The sequence below is a fragment of the Nilaparvata lugens genome, chromosome 4 (genome assembly GCF_014356525.2).
Source record: "Nilaparvata lugens isolate BPH chromosome 4, ASM1435652v1, whole genome shotgun sequence".
NCBI classification, from domain to species: domain Eukaryota; kingdom Metazoa; phylum Arthropoda; class Insecta; order Hemiptera; family Delphacidae; genus Nilaparvata; species Nilaparvata lugens.
The window spans coordinates 1,490,919-1,496,589 of NC_052507.1; positions in this window are offsets into that span (position 1 = coordinate 1,490,919).

Consider the following 5,671-nt stretch of genomic DNA (forward strand, 5'->3'; position numbering starts at 1 on the left):
CAGATTTGATCAACATTATATTCCGATTGTTACCATTTAGATGTATAATTCGAAATCCCTCTGGGCGTATTCTTTTGTTCTACAATTTGACATTAGGTAGAGCGCATATAGATTTCCAGGTACACCTGACAACAATGCTCCTTGTATTGTGAAAAACACCTAATTTCCAGCTTCAACCATCATCACCAACTAAATTGTCCTCACATTGATATTTCGCACAATGGCATAAGTTCATTAAATTATGTTCTATGAGAATCACCCGTTAGATGCCCTTCATTTCAGTATTTCCCAGTGGAGAGGCGCGCTTAAGGACACCTCAACCTGATACCAGCGCTCACACTCACATTCCGGGACGACACGTCACGGTTCGATAGGACAGAAAGCTCTATGTTTATTTAGGATTTTTCCTACACATTTAAAATTGATAAATTATTTATAAATTTTTTAGAAAAAATAACAACATGTCAATGTAACTTACTGAGCGCGAGGTCTGCTGTTCACAGAACTACTAGTTTTAAACAAGAATGGACAGTTCTAATTACATCAAATATACCGGTAACAGCTATCCTCTGTAGAAGGCAGAGGGGAATCGACAACGCTGTTTCCCTATCTTTCTCCGCTGCCATATTATAACGTGGACCTAACTATAGTTGATTATTCAAAACAAGAATTGACAATTAATATTACATCAGATATACTGGTAACAGCTATCCTCTATATAAGGCAGTGGCAAGGCAAAGAATCGGTAACCCTGTTCTTCTATCTTTCTCCGCTGCCATTATAACGTGGACTTAACTATAGAGACAGCGACCGTAGTAATAGTTGCAGCAGACAAACTGTCTGTGAAGCAGCTAGCCGGCGTGGCGTCAGATAGAACCCCTTCCTTGTGACGCTCCGTGTGGGGTGGCCCCCTTGAAGGGTACCCTCAATTTCACCACCCCCCTCTCATATAAGGGGTACCCTCAATTTCACCACCCCCCTCTCCCATAAGGGGTACCCTCAATTTCCCCTCCTTAACTCATCAGGAGCTCAGACGGTCGAAGTACAGTCAAGTTCTGGCCCACGTCCAAATGGACATAGACTTCTCTAACAACCAACTGTTGTTGGCCCCTGACTGTACCCGCCTGCAATCGATATTCTCCCTCATGCTCTCTCACTCCCTCATACTTTCTCTATCACGCTCTCTCTCCCTCTATCTCCATATATCTCTGTCTCTCTCTCACTCTTTGGTAGAGAGTTACCGAGAAGAATTAAGTTGAAGAATAATTGACATTGATTTGTCTCAAGCTGCGCCATTTTATACAAAGCAATATTATGATAAATTACATTTTCCTCCACCCACTGTCTAAAGTACTTACTTTACTCCCTGAAACATGATACTAAAGTGTCACTTTTACGCTCTCGGTAGTAAAAAACAGAAAAACTCCCTAGGGAGTAAAAGTGACTCCATTTAAATAACATGGGGAGCATCTCTATTTTGAAACTTACATTGTAATATGTTAGAAGGTCTAAGCTCAGATGAGAAAGCATGATAGAGGTGTCTGTCATTGAGTCAACTGAATTCAATATCCCAACCAGAAATTTGATCAACTCATGAAATATATGTTTGTATGATAATTATTATATTTTAATATTAGTAGACGATAAAAATTTATACAATATTTAAAATATTTTATTCTGTTCAAAATACCAGCCAACAAATTTTTGATCTGCAATTCAAATCTGAACCGCGTGATCTGGAGTCAGCCATTTTTGGTAGCTGCCCAGCTGATATAATTGTTACAACTTTTGCTGATAGATAGCGCAATCGGCAGTGCCAATCAGACGACCGGTTTTTAGGTTTTAGATTTTAGGATATGTTGTTAGGAAACATTGTCACCAATATATAAGTTATTAAAATGATTTTATTTGAAGTTTCTATAAAAAAATGTAGATGGAGGAAAAATGTTGTGTATATCACGAGTGAAAAATACTTTTTCTCCCTCAGGAAAATTGTGGCCCTCGGCTTCGCCACGGGCTTTTCCCACAGGGAGAAAAAGTCGTACTTTTCACTCTAGATATACAAATAACTGTTCCTTCTCATATTATTATTTAGTTTACATTATGTGAATTCAACTAAGCTTTGCTGTATTGGGATTTAATAATTAAGGACTGAAGATTTTGTGAAGTGAACAACAACAATAAGACTTAACCTATTTCAGACTGTGTGTAACCTTATCTAAATTTGGGAGACGAATAGCACAAGGTTACCTTATTTTTTCTCTCCCTATCATTTTGATGATGAACTTACTGTATGAATCAATAATTAATAAATAAATATCATTGATATCAAACAAGAATAAGCTAGTCTCCATTAATGAAGTACTCAATCAAACAATCAATCTCTCTCATTGTCCAACACTCTGAACCACTCTATAATTCTCTCTCACACCCTTTCTCCCATACTTGTGGCAAGTCCATATTAGGCGTTTTTTCAGGCGCTAACCCAATAGAATAGCTCCCTTCCCTGCCGACTCTAGAAACGCCTGAAAAAAGCCCAATGTTGTCTCACCCTCATTCCCTCTCCAACCGTTGTTATCTCGCTTATATTTTTTGTCCTTTCGCTTGTCTTGATAGCTTGAGAACGCAGCATTCAGAGTATTTGCAGCAGAGATGGAGTTATGTGTCGAATAAATGACAGGAAAAGGATAAAGGATGGAGCCCGGGAAGAACATGGAGGATATAGGTGGTGTTTTTGTGTGCCGGCGAAGGGAAATTTGACCAAATCGCTTCTGCAGTGTGTGTAGCGATCGCAAACAGGGACCGGAGTGATAAACTTGTCATCTTGGAGATAATATGAGAACATCCAGAATTGGGAATAGACAGAACGCTTGCATTGTGTCACTTGGCTTTTTTATACTCTGTTCATTGGAATTGAATATTAGTTTGCTACATAATTAGTTTTTCTTCTTCTTCTTCTTCTTCTTCTTCTTCTTCTTCTTCTTCTTCTTCTTCTTCTTCTTCTTCTTCTTCTTCTTCTTCTTCTTCTTCTTCTTCTTCTTCTTCTTCTTCTCTCTTCCTCTTCTTCTTCTTCTTCTTCTTCTCTTCTCTTCTTCTTCTTCTTCTTCTTCTTCTTCTTCTTCTTCTTCTTCTTCTTCTTCTTCTTCTTCTTCTTCTTCTTCAACATAATTATTTCAAATAATATCAACATATTGCCAATCAAGAGCCAGTTGATGAAACCCAATCGAAACTCATATGGAGTACAGTATTAATGAAACAAAGTTGCTTTCAACTCGGGTCAACTTGGTTTACTCCAATTAGTTTATCCAATCAAATCTATCTGATAGGATAATTGAATAAAGTTTGCTTTAATTGATTGAATTTGAATTAGTTTGTAGTTAGCATTGATGTGCTGTCATTCATTAGTGTTTTATCTCTATCTGATGATTGAGCATTGGTTTGCTCTAGTAGTTTTCTCTCTGGATTGCTTGCTTTCTCTCTGTCTAATGACTGATAGTCAATTGAGTGTTATTTCGTGTATTGAAGTCTGATTGATGGTTTTCGTATACAAGCAAGGATAATGTTTATTGCTATAATGATATTAGCTCGAAATTCAGGTTTGATTCAAGAGAAGGAATGTTTGACTCGGAGATTTTGAGATTCATTCCTGGTACGAACTGGCAAGACTCTTGAAATATTCAGATCGTTAGTCTTGTTCACATCAATCATTAAGCAGTACCATGGAAAAAAGTTAGGATAAGAGAAAATCCTGTGGCATAGGTCGTTTATGTTCCAAATTTCAAGCCGATTTTTTGGCAACTCAAGGCGATTAGAGCACTACCTCCATTAAACAGAGGTAGTAATTAGAGTCGGCTACTGTCTATTATAACAGTTTCGGTCGTGTGAGAGTGTGAGAACGGTACAGTATGAGAGCCTTCCAGCGTCGCATAGCTTGACGAAAAAACTACTAGGACAATCAGCATGTGTTAACATTGAAATTTGAAACATAAACGACCCATACCATAGGATATCTTCTTGTACCATCTTTTCTCTATGGCAGTACCAAGACGGTCAATATTATTGTATAATATCAGTAACTACTCATAAAACCAGGCCATACAACTATGGTGAGGATCACGTTGTAATGACATTGGAGAAAGATAGGAGATCAACGTTGCCCATTCACTGCCTTTCTTAGAGAATAGCTGATACAGGTGTAACTGATGTCATATTGTGCTATGGGAACAGTACAAGGTTGCCTTATTTTTCCTCTTTTTATTATTTTGATAATGTACTCATTGTTGGAATTGAAAAGAATAATGGATGAATAGTTTATCTATTTATAATACTAGTAGTTCTGTGAACAGTAGACCTCGCACTTAGTGAGTTACATTGACCTGTTGTTATGTTTTCTCAAAAATAAATAAATAATTTATCAATTGGAAATGTCTAGAAAAAATCCTAAATAAAAATAGAGCGTTCTATATCGTACCGTGACGTGTCGTCCCGGAATGTGAGTGTGAGCGCTGTTATCAGGTCTGGCTGCAACTGTCTGCAACGTTAATGGAAAGATACAATTTCCAAGATGTTCGATGTTTTTGAACGGGTAGTATTATAGTCCACTAGACAGCTGATTTATGATGAATAATTCTATAGTCTGATTTTTACGGTAATATTGGCGTATGAAGGAGGCTCCCTTTTCCTTTTATATTATCCTTGAAATGCAAAATTTCCAAAAACCTTGTATATTCTATTCTATTCTATTCTATTCTATTCTATTCTATTCTATATATGTCGACGCGCAATTTAAAAAGGAACATACCTGTCAAATTTCAGGAAAATCTATTCCCGCGTTTCACCGTAAATGCGCAACATAAAAACATATAAACATTAAGAGAAATGCCAAACCGTCGCCTTGAATGTGAGACCTCACTTCGCTCGGTCAATAACTAAGAACTCATTTGGAGCCAATAATTTTAATTTGGAAGAGGAATATTGGGTTCACCTGGTTTTGCTCTTCCAATATCATTCTAATGATAAGTGATTCTAATGAATAAATAAATATCTACATTGCATTTTGTCTGTAATTCTATGGCAAATAAATAAGAATTTGTAAAGTGAAGAACTACAAGACTAACCTATTTCGGACTATGTGTAACCTTATCTAAATCTGGGAGAGGAATAGCACAAGGTTACTTTATTTTTTTCACCCTATCATTTTGATGATGTACTTATCGTATAGATCAATAAATAAATATATTGGAATTTCTGTTTCGAACTCAACCCTCCAATCCTCAGTAGATCCTTACACGTGCCCCAGAAATCTCCCAGACCATCTCAAACTTGCAAAACACAGTCCTCCTAACTTCAGGCCCTTGTTGTTGCTCTGAAGGGAATATAAGGCTACCTGCTCTCCCTTTATAAGCCTTTCAATGTTTCTCTCGCACTTTTAGCCATATTGAAATTCTCCTCTCCCTCACAAAACCCGAATTCTACGATTGTTGCCAGAGGATAAAGCGAGTGAAACTCGCGGAGAAAATTCACCTCTTGAGATTCCTTCTAGGTTAATCATTCGTTTATTACATTGTCTGCCTTTTCTCTAGACCAGCATGAATAATATAATCGCATTATTCATTCTGTGGGAGAAAAGTGGATTGCCGTTCTGGAACTTGAACAAAAGTAAGTTCACCGA